General features: G+C 32.3%; 1 long non-coding RNA gene across 2 annotated transcripts in view; it reads left to right on the forward strand.

Annotated features, from left to right (window-relative positions):
- Positions 1–12,475, forward strand: part of LOC138704908 (uncharacterized) — a 399,392-nt gene that overhangs the window by 7,629 nt on the left and 379,288 nt on the right. Inside the window, exon 3 of one of the 2 annotated variants that reach the window (XR_011333470.1) lies at positions 989–6,581. The exons of the other annotated variant lie outside the window; for it this stretch is intronic. This is a non-coding gene — a long non-coding RNA (uncharacterized lncRNA). Of the gene's footprint in view, positions 1–988; positions 6,582–12,475 lie in introns of those variants that run through there. 2 annotated transcript variants of the gene reach the window in all.

A 12,475-nucleotide genomic window follows, 5' to 3' on the forward strand; every position in this document is an offset into this window, starting at 1 on the left:
GTATCTTCAAGGCTGTCTGGGAAGGGGGACAGAGAACTTAGGTGGAAGGCCCTGGTTCCCTATTTTTTATTATCTTTTTAGGGAGAGAAAGATAGAAAATATTCAGACAAGATTTATTTATATGAAAGAATAATTCTATTAAGTCACATATTATTGAAAATTATGTTTGCAACAAGTTTGGGACTTTACACTTTGCCACTCTCTCTGTCAGTGTAACATCTGGAGAATGTGGGCTCAGTAAACTGAAGTTGATCAAGAGTCACTTGCGAACACGTTTAGGTTAAGAAAAACTCAACAATCTAACAATGCTATCCACTGAATGTAAACTGATTTCAGAGATATTCATTAGTGAGTCACAGAATAGTTTTATTTGCTAAAATGAGCTGATTCAAAATGCTTCAACATCTCAAACATTAGAATTAGATTCTGACTAAAGTAGCCTACTTCTCAATATCTTCTAGAGATGTGATGTTTCAGTTAGGATGCTACTGTACAACAATTAATTAGGCTACATTACAGTGACTAAGTTATATCCATGTAGAGTATTAATTTTTCTTAAATACATTTTTATATTTTCAATAAAGTATGCCTATATTTATTATTAAAATTACATTTTTTACTGATTGTAAGACCAATTATTATGCATGTTTATGTTTATAAACTGAGGGTATTTTATTTCTCTTGCCCAAGTAATATTTCAGTTTCAGTAACAAACATGTTTACCAAATATTGTAATACAATTTCTTTAGTTCGTCTTAGTTTGTAATTTAACTCAACAAGCAGTCTTCTATTTTCTAAATGTGATTTTAACCAAAATTTCCTTTAATTACATAGGTACAAAGTTCAGAGAGAAAAATATGAATGTTTAATGCATCACAGGCTTTTGTTAGGTCATTCATTAAGATCATAACACCCATTTAATGTGATAATCTGAAAGATAAGTTTTATTAAAACTTTATTTCATACATATGTCATTTCATGTTTGCAGGATACTTGGTAATGTTCGAGACAATATCGTTTCCAACGTGAAGAGAGTGGATCTTGTCACGAGGAAAGACATAAATAATATCAGACGTTCTTTCAACATTGACATTAGGAATGGATGTCGCCACCACAATGATGCAACAAGTATTGAACTTTGGGTGAATGAGTGTAAGACGAATGAAAAAAAGCCAGTGTTATTTTACAAAAAGCAAGGTGTAGATATGGAGGGAAGTGATTTAAATGCAGAAGATTTTTGCATTATTTTAATGAATTCTGCACAGTCTGAAATGCTAAAAAAAGTTTGGGGGGAACATTGTATGTGTTGACAGTACACATGGTCTCAACTCATACGATTTTGAAATGACCACAGTATTAGTCATAGATGAATTTTATGAAGGATTTCCTGTTGCAACAATGTTTAGTAACAGGAAAGATACACATATCCATGAGATCTTTTTTGGAAAAATTAAGGAACAGACTGGGCAAATAGAAGCTAATGTGTTTATGACAGATATCGCAAACATATTCTACAATGCATGGGTTAGTACAATGGGAGCTGTGCCACATCAACTTTATTGCTCATGGCATGTTGATCGAGCATGGCAGCAAAATTTAAATAAGGTAAATGATTCTGAAAAAAAGGAAGTGGATTTACAAAACCTTGAAGTATTTACAAGTTACTTTAGAAGAAAATGAATTCAAGCTTGCTTTTGACAATTTCTTACAATCACTATATGAAGACGAGAACACTAAAAGCATGGCAGAATACCTCAGAATGCATTATTATAACAATACTGAAAAATAGGCATATTGTTTTCGAAAACTGTGCAAAATCAACACCAACATGCATCTTGAGAATATACATAAGATAATTAAATATGTATACTTTGAGGGGAGAAAAATAAGAAGATTAGATAAAGCTCTTTATGTTTTACAAAAATTCATGAGAGACAAAGTGGTTGATCGAATTATTAAACTCACCAAAGGGAAAATAAATGTACATCACAGTGCAATACAAATAAGACACAAGAGTGCATTGTCACTTGATTATGAAATTGAAAAAACTGATAATGATGACTACATCCTAAGTGTCCTGACGAAGATTTTGTTGTATCAAAAAGAATGACCACTTCATGCTGCAAATTAAAATGTGAATGCTGTCATATCTGTGTGCATACATATGAGTGCTCATGTATAGATTTCAATTTAAAAGCTACAATATGCAAGCACATACACTATGTATCCATGAAAATGAAAGAAGAAAATCCATCACAATCATCACAGGATGAAATACATGCTGATGAAGTGAATAATCTCATAAAACAGATATCAACGTCAAGAACACATGAAGTTATAATAAAAGAAATCGAACAATCCTGGAACGTTATTAGAAGTAATTACAGAGAAGAGTTCATAGTAAGGATGAACTGAATTTAATTCTAAATAATGTGCAAACTGCTGCATCAATAACTGGATTGTCTAAATCACATGTTCCATTGAAGGAATGTGCAGAAAATTCAGAAGAACCAGCCAATAAGAAGGTTGAAAAGCAGTTCTTCTTTTCAACTAAAGTAAAGAAAGGGAAGAAGAAGGAGAAAATGAAGAAGCCAAGCAAGGAAGACATCACTGTTATTAAAGAATCTTTAACTGACACTGTACATGTTTCCACAAATGCCTCTAATGATCACAATTATACTAACATCAGATAACTTTCCCACATCACTAGATCATACAAGATCGTTACCAGTGTCCTATTTCTGAACATAGTGTGAAAATATATCATATAGCCTAAATAAAGAAATAGAGAATATAATACGTAATCCAATTAAGCAAGACAAGAATACTTCATTTTGTTTCCAAATGTACTATTGAGTAATAACATCCACTAATTGAGTATTCTTTTAACTTGTATTTAAATGTATATTGGGAATTTATGCATTTTATATTTTATATTTTATGGCAGTTTCCTGAAATACTGCCATCAAGCTATTTGTTATAAGTGGTTGCGCAGTTTCCCCAAACCGTAATTTCATAGGACATGTGGGGCTATTTTACTCGATAGTAGTTGGTTCTAAGTAATTTTGTGTCTTTTAGATCTTTAATTCTTTTCATAAGATATACCAGATGAGATCTTTTTGCATACTTTGTCTATATGCTTCTCCCATGCAATGTGACTATCAGTTTTTAATTCCAGAAAGTTTGTGCTACTCACTTGACATGTGACATATTTTATTGTGTCTGTATCTATGATTATACTAATAGGAATATTATTTTTGGATTGAGCTGTCTGCAATACCATACAATGTAGTTTGTTTTCTTTTATTGAAAAGACTATTATTTTGTTACTTTGCAGTGTGTAGTTTCTAAGTTTTGCATGTTGGTTCCAACATTCAATCCTATTTTACCAGAATATTAGAGGAATAGTGCTCCTTTTGTGTGCATCCTCAGCATGTAGGCTACAATCTTTACCCATTGTGTCGTATCTGGTACTGGTAGTCCTTTATTAGTCTGTGTAGTATTCCACATATTTCATATTGGCACATTATATCTAGTGGGTAACTATGATACAATTCACACAATTGAAAGTTTTTGTGAGATCAAGAAGTATACAATTATTTTTTTATATGGTTATCTCAGCAGTTACACTCATATAATCTGTAGTTTCAGTTATTGTTGGTGTGTTTTTTAAACCCAAATTTATAATTAATCATAGTTTATAATGTTATGCTGTTTTAGAAATAATATAGTAATTGATTTATGTTTGTTTTTTTTTTAACAACCTTGGATAACACAGATGCTAGGGTTATTGGGCAGTAGTTTGATGTATTACTTTTTTTTTTCTCCCTTTTTATGGATTGCCTTTATATGGAATTTTTTTAGGCAATATGGAAATATTTCTACTGAAATAGATCCATTTATATCTATTAGAGGTTCTATTATGATCAGTATACACTGTTTGAGGAGTATGGAAGATATTTCGCCAGGTCCTGTTGCATTTTTACTTTTTTCTATAGTCTTCAATAGTATATTTCTTTTACTTTCATAAACATTGCTTCCATAATATTTTTGCAGTTTATAGAGGATCATATTATATGTATATCGTTCATTAGATAATTTATAGTGCCTAGAAATTTGTTATTGAAAATATCACCAGTCAATTTAGGGTCTTTTGTTATTACATTGTTTTCTATTCTATATTACCTACTCTTTTTTCTGATTTGTCTCGTTCTTTATTAATGAATATCCGTAACAATTTGGATGTATTGTTAGATTTTTTATACTTGTGTAAGTACTGGTATTTTGTTTTTGTTTCTTTTATTCAGTTTCTTATACAGTATTATTTTTTTAATTAAATAATTCCCTTTATCCCTTATCTTTTACATTCTTTGGCTTCATATAGTTGTCATAGTAGAATTTTACCCTCTATTTTACTGATTTAATGTCATAGTTTGTCCATTATTTTATGTATATATATTGATTTATTTATTTCTGGACATGCAGCATTAAAATAGAAATTAAAGGTAGAATAGAATTTAGTCTATTTGTTCTTCACATCTATCCAGATGAAATATGGTTCCAATAAGGTACCAGTACGGTATGAATTTATTAAATAGAATAATAAATGTATAATGATCACTTATTGCTTATGTAGACCTATTGATTTGTAGTTAATGTTATAATAAATATTATTGATCTGTTATAATGTTATAGGCCTACAATAACATCAAGTCACACATGTATATAGATTTTCTTCGTAGTTTTTGGATCGACTGTTTTGTCATGAAGTAATATCACAGTCTACTATACAGTCACGAAGCTTGAGTTTTGAGGGTGCTAGAAACAATAGACTGTGATGGTACTATTTTGCATTGCCTGTAATGAGGCGATATTAGCGATCCTAGTGGTGAGCAACTATCTAATGTTTGCAAATTTACTACGTATTTAGCTTCGCGACTGTATATACTAGACTGTGATAATATCCCAGTATAAATATTCATACAGTAAGGAAACTGTGTGTTAATAGGGGTATGGCAACATGTTAGCTGAGCATCACAAGCGTGACTGGTGCAAATGACTATAGGCCTAACTACATGCTCACCGTATCTATAACTTGGAAAAATACACACATCACAGAATATGTAATATTAAATAAAACGGTGGACATCTTGCATGTCTGACATCTTAAATTTAAACAAAGGAATAATATGAAAAGCATAGAATTTTATTTAATTGGCACTAATTTCAAATGTTAACTTAATCTGTAATTTAATATCCTGCAGGCCCTATTATAAGTTCAGTGACTCCAAAATGATTCATTGAAAGGTTAATATCACTGATTTTATTAAAGAGAAACATGACAAATCAATAGAATAGAAACATAATTAGCATACAATAAATTCAATTCAGCAATTATAAATAAAAAATATGTACATACACATACTGTGATATTACCATTAATTGACGAAAGCTGTAATTCACACTTTTTAACAACACCTGAGAGCGTAGTAACTTTAGGCAAGCAAAAGTTTAGGATTTTTAAGAACTCATAAAGGCCTCGTATTCGACACTCCAATTGGGAAACGTGAATATACGAGATGTCCAAGAATACCGTCAAGTACACCTGTCTAGTTCTTTTTAAGCATTGTTTTATACAAACTTTAACGTCAGTGTCATATTGCGTGTCGGATATTTGGGTATATCAGTATCCCGTTGAGTATTGTTGAAATTCTGTTTTTAATGTCATGTGTTACAAATCATTTGTGTTCATGTCCATAACTAATTTGGATTTTGTTTTAATATGTATGACATTGGTGATTAAGGCAGTGATAAATCATGGTGTGTAAATTTCCAATCCAATATTTGACTTAGTGACTGAGGAAAATCATAAAAAAACTTAGTCAGGGGTCCCGAATGCGAGTCTCAAACGTTAGCGTCTGAACGATCTTGTTTAGTTTTAATTAATGAGTTCTTATTGGAATTCATAAACTGGCTGTTTTGTGAGTGTTGCGTGCAAGGACAGCAATTTGCACTTGAATATTTTATATTAGCAAGTTCTCAAGCCATGTTCATTTTTTTCACCTGAAATCATTACAGCAGAATTTAACTTAGTGATTGAACGAAACAAAAAGATAACCATGTTAAGAAAACACGCCAAGCAGAAGGCAGTAGGACTACACTAAAATATGATTTTTTTGGAGAAAGCGAAAAAATGCAACTCTGGGTTTCGTCCTTTGTTGTTGCTGCTGCAATCCTGAACAATATGGTCCCTTCGAAACCCTCATTATTCAAATAAATTTTTCGCTTCTGTATCCCATAACATATAAACAACAGAGTTTCCCCGTAGTGTTAGTTATTTGCTGCTTGGATTGCTGGTTGTATGCACGTGCATGTCTGTCTGACAGAAAAAGTGACGAAGTTTCCTTTCTGTATGAATACTTATACTGTGGTAATATTGCAAAGATTCATTAATAGATGTATCGTTAAAACTATTATTTCTTCATGTATTCATTCAGTGTCACTTGTCATAATTCCTATTCCTCAGATAAATGTGGCTGCAATATTGTACAGTATATATTTATTAAATACAGTAATGTATATGTTGTCACTATTATTTCTTTATGTAGGCCTTGTATTTGTCCATTAATAATTACAAACAACACCCTCAAAGTGAGAGTCCAAGTTTCACAACCATACAGAACAACTGGTAATATGTTTCAGACATGAAACTTACATTAAAGAAAACTGTTATGGGCAATAATAATATAACTTCCTATTACTCAAAAAAGGCATGAATAAATGTGGGGGAAAATTATTGTATTGATAGAAAATAATTATTATTACTGAAGAATGTGAATAAGTGATTGGAAATCCTTAAGAGAATCTTTGATGATAGGCCTGCCAGTTATAATACTTTTCAACATTGGACAGTGGGACGGATTTCGATTCTAGCCAGAACAAAATCAATTTTCATATATTCTCATTTTTATGCGTGTCCCATCTCAAATTGTTGCTCATGAATCACAGAATGCTTATTTGTGAGAGAGAAGCTTTGACACTAAACATACGGACGTCACATAATGATGTTGATGATTCCCCTTCGTAACCAGTTTTATCACTCAGTCACGTTGAGATAGTGTAAGAAGCAACTTGGTTTCTGTGATCTTAGAGTGAAATATTTTGTGCTTCTGAAATGGAAAATGAAGAACAAGGTTTGTAGATAATTAGTATATAAATTTTATGTTCATAATAACTTTGAATTTATAGATACGACATGTTAAATTAAGGGCGGCAAATGCGATTTTTTTAAAACTATTATCAAAGTAAAAATTGACTTATAATAGGAGGGTCACATTTATTTTTGTCAGAATGCAGGTTTAAGTATGCACTTTAAGACTAACCTAGTTTCTTTTGCTCCTACTGACCACCCTGCATGTGGTTAATTTTTTTCAGATTCGGAACCGCTACTGGTGATTTCGCGCAGTGATCTATTTCCAATACTTGCCAATAAAAGTGGCGACTTAGATGAACTATATAGATATGTTTTGAACAAATTATGTATTGAAACATGTGATTCGAATAGTGAGAAGTGCATTCGTAATATTTTGAAAAATATAAATTATAAATAATTTTAAAAGGCGTTGGATGCAGTGCCACCGTAAAAAAGGAGTACAGTATTTAAAAAAAAAAAAAAAACATTGTTCTTGGCTATATATTAATTTAAATTTACCACATACAGTGATAAGAGTCCAGCAAATCTGAACTTCATCAGCCATCAAGTAGTTCTGGGAGGGGAAGGCCAAAGAAACTTTTTGAGGAATGTACAGATCGAGGGAAACGAAAAAAAAATCCAATCATTAGGTGACAGGCCCCCAAATCGGGAATTAGTTTTTGCAGCAAAATATTGTCTACAAGCATCTTAAGAGGGATGCTGCAGGAATGTTGAAGGAGGGACAGAAATCACTCCAAAGAGAGCAACTAAAATAAAACAGGCTTTTCACTCACCCCCTACAATTAGACTGTATTTAGGCCAGAAGGCTTTGGTATTAGTTATTGAAAACAAACTAACAAAGCAACAATATCTGAACATTTGGAAAGGTGTCAAACTTAGAAACTCAGATATATATCTGTCTTATCAGATCATTAAAAAGAAGAAGGCAGGAATGTTATCCACCTGAAAATTAAACAATTATTACGAAATTTTCTGCAGAAATTGAAGTTCACGCTATTTTGAAAACTACAATTGAGCGTCTAGCAGTATTTCAAAAGGAAGTTCTAGAAGCAAATTTGTCAGGGCAAGAAGAAATTTACACCTGTTATTAAATGAGGTTGCGATGGAAGTAGCAGTCACAGCACATACAAACAATGCTTTGTAGAATTTCATGAAGAAAAGCATCTTTTAGATGCAGACATGTTTTTAATATCGTTAGTCCCATTGCAGCTTTATGCATCCTCTATTGGCAATAAAGAATAAAGTTTTGTGGCAAAATCCGAGGCCTTCTTCTACAAGGTTTTTGCAGGCCTATAAAATTATTAATGGCTAAAGAAACTTCCGAGGTGACAATCACAGAAGTTACTGCAATTGAACAGCAGATAAATTCCCTTGTTCCTATTCAAATACCAGTAAATGAATATGAATTAAATGTTATCCCTACACTTATAATGGCAATGGTTGACGGAAAAATATGCAGTGCAATAACTGAAGAATCAACGCAGAAGTGCTGTTTGTGGAGCAATACCGAAAGATATGAACAACCTATATCTTTCACGTGATTATCCCGGTGATCAATCAAATTAGAGATTCGATTTATCACCTCTACATGTCTATATAAAATTTATGGAATGTCTCTTGCATATTTCTTATAGGCTACAAATTAAGAAATGGCAGTCCAGAAGCAACAACAAAGATATTTTTGCTGCTAGAAAAGAAGAAAATTTCGCTCTCAGTTAGGCCTTCTTATTGACAAGCCGAAACCTGGTGGTCCTGGACATCAAATGATGGTAATACTGCACTTAGGTTTTTTGAAAATCCACAAATTACAGCCAATATTACGGGCATTAATGAAGACCTCGTTCACAGATTTTCTGTAATTTTATGCACCATTTCATGTGGATATTCAATATCTACTGAGGCGTTGAAGAGGTAGGGTACACCAATGATACAGCCCACTTATATGTACAATTATATTCATGGTACTACATGCCTTCCTGCGTGCATAAAATACTGATACATGAAGGAAAGATTGCAAAAACTGCGATAGTCTACTTGCTATTGGGATGTTGTCTGGAGATACTCAAGAGGCAAGACACAAAGATTTACGAAAGTACAGGTTAGCTCACACTAGAAAGTGTCCTAGCTCATGAGAGAAACTTAGATGATGTCCTACACATGTTGTTAGTATCTTCTGATCCCATCATATCTCAGATCAATCGGCATCCAAATCCAAGAAAATGAAAACTGTCAGTTGAGGTAATTAAAGTGCTATAACTACCAGCTGCGAGTGCTCAACTGCAAGCCCAAGATGAGGACGACACTAGCGCTGGAGAAAAAATTACATGGACCTGTCGAGAACATCTGAGTATGAAGCTTTACAGTATCATATTATATGCAAGTGTATTATTTCACTATTAACTCTTTGTATTCGAATTGTGTAATTAGGACAAGTAGAGGAGCTTTCTTTTTAAATATTGTTGATAATGGTGGTGGTAGTAGTATTTTATCCAAATATTTATTTTTATCTTTCCAACTATATTACTACTTAATGCTACAGATTATTTTGAGGAAGAACATGTTTCTTTTTTCTCAGATGTTTTAGGATGATACATCAAAGCCAGTGAAATAGATTACAGATAAATGGTACTATGTACTAACTTAATTTTAACTTATTTTCAATCATCAAAATATTATAATGCATCGATTCTTTAAATATATAAAAATTCCTTTATCAAGACATCCGACTGCCTTTGCATTGTCTATAGAGGTCCAGAATAAAATAACAATTTTACAATCATCAGGTCAGAGAGAAGTAATAAAAAAAAATCACAATGTAAATTAACAATGAAATTTAGAGATTAGGTATTATGTAAATGGTTATGCAATATTCCTTCATTACTCCAGGACAGTGGTTCCCAAATGTTTTGAAGGCGCGACCTACTTTTGGGCAAGACGTCTTTTTGCGACCACCTCTATTGAACTGGTAGGGTACTTAACCCCTTTCGAAAAATACAAATAACTTAACTGTAAAATCGAAAACCACGATAATTTTACTCGGAATTAGTGGAAACCACCCAAAGAACCAAAATAGAAAAATATAGTCCAATAATGACATGAAATATTACATGAAGATCATTACTAGTAGCCTACTTCGTTGTTATTTTCGAACACATACTTTGAATGGAATGAGTTTTCAAGGCCAAGATGTTAACATAATAATAGCCAGGGATAAAAATCAAAGGATTTATAAAGAAACTTGATTTCTGGTCAATATCATATGACAAAAAGGAATGTGATGGATTTCAGTGCATTAAAGAACTCGTGGAAAATTTAGCTATGTGTGATATGGCAAATACTGAGTTTTTTTAATTAAGTTTGCACAATTCTAAACAATTTTTTAGTATTTTCTGGAAGACACTCAGAACAATACAACAGTTACAGATGGGTGCTAAATCCATTTTTAGACAGTTGCTTTCAACTAGCTGAAATTAAAAAAAAAAGAAATAAATTTAAATATGTACGTATCTACTGATGGACTGTTAAAACTAGGCTTTTTTTTTTTTCGCAGAGTGTAGACCAATTGAGGACCGTTTTTGCAAAACTTGCTAACTGAAAAAACTAAATTTTACAGGAGAGACAAAACACTGTAGTAAGCAAATTTTTCTGCTAATTCTCACATAGGAGAAAGCAAGTTTTGAAAAAACGATCACACTTTGACACACTACAATGAAAAGAAATAATCCAATTTTACTAAGACGCCTTTAACATCATGTAGAGGCCTGCCTTATATTAACGAATCCATCAAAATCTCAATTTTGCAAATTTTGCAGTTAGCAAGTTTTGCAAAAACAGTCCTCAGTTATGAATCAAAAGAGTGCATGAATATCTCGAGATTGCAAAAGAATTCTTAAATTTTTTTAACATTTGCAACATCATATTTATGCAAAATAAGCTTCATCAAAACAAAGACGAGAAATTTCACTGGACTTGAAAGTGATACAGTGGATCTCCACAAATAGACACAGCAATGGTCCGTGTGTGAGACGAGATACGAAATCTGTCTTTCTACGGAGTACTGCGGACATTGGTAAACATAAGGGCTGTACAATGTTTTTTGTGGCGTGCAGACCAAATCATAAATAATTAACGTACATAATTTTAAATATACTGTAGTATATGCAAAATATATAACAAAACAAGTTCGTGATTAAGTATAATATACGTGATACATTTGAAATATAAAACCACTTCTGGAGGAAAAACTTTAAATGAATCTACATACAGGTCTTTCATTTCAAAACTTCCCACTCTAACTAGTTATTTAAATTGAATTCAATAAAAAAAAAAACCACGTACATTTAGATATTGAGGGGGAAGCCTTAAACCAGGCTTAATTGCATTTTAGAGTTCACCTCCCACCCCCTGCCTCCCACCACTTTGAAATTTCAGATGGCACCCCAATATTTTTATGCTTAAGTATGAAAGAGAATTCTATTATTTATACACTTCATTCATTTGTTTTCGCATCTTTTCTATAGTCACCTGGCAACCTGGATTGTTGATTAGAGCTGAAGAGAATAAAGCTACAAAAACTTATTGAGCATTTCATGTAATAGTTGTGTTTGTGTATTAAATTATTTTAAAATTGTGTATACCATTCAAGAGAGAACATAAATCATCCTTATTGATTAAATTGTGAAAATTACACGAAATAAGCTGTATTTTCATACTGCAATTAACAGGTAATAACAAAGCTTCTTATAATCACTACAGAATGTCTCGTATTTAGATGAATTTTGTTTTATCCCATGCACTGTTCTGATCGAAATGTCAAATTCTTGAGCAGTGGCTCTGATTGATTCACCTTTTTTAAACCGATCTAATATTTGTAACTTCTGCTTCAACATAAGCACACATTTTTTGTTCCCTGCCATGCTACCAACATGTACGAGTATCTGCACACTACTGCACTGGTTCAACTGGTTAGCCCTGTGCAGCACGGGATGGGGTGCATTGACTTACCTTGTATCGTGAAGTATACGAGAGTGAGAGTCTATTTGTGGAGTTGCACTGTATCATATTTATCAAATACAGAGTCCAGATTTGAGAGATACTTTCTGAAAAACAGGCATATTTGTAACATAAATAAAATTATTTTTTACTTTACTGTATAACTACTGAAACTTTTTTTTATGTTGAATGTTGTACATGTTTCTGAACACACATTAAGTGTATGTTAATAAGGCGTTTTTTATTTTATTTTGTAAATCTTCTCACGGC

The sequence above is a fragment of the Periplaneta americana genome, chromosome 8 (assembly GCF_040183065.1).
Source record: "Periplaneta americana isolate PAMFEO1 chromosome 8, P.americana_PAMFEO1_priV1, whole genome shotgun sequence".
NCBI lineage: Eukaryota > Metazoa > Arthropoda > Insecta > Blattodea > Blattidae > Periplaneta > Periplaneta americana.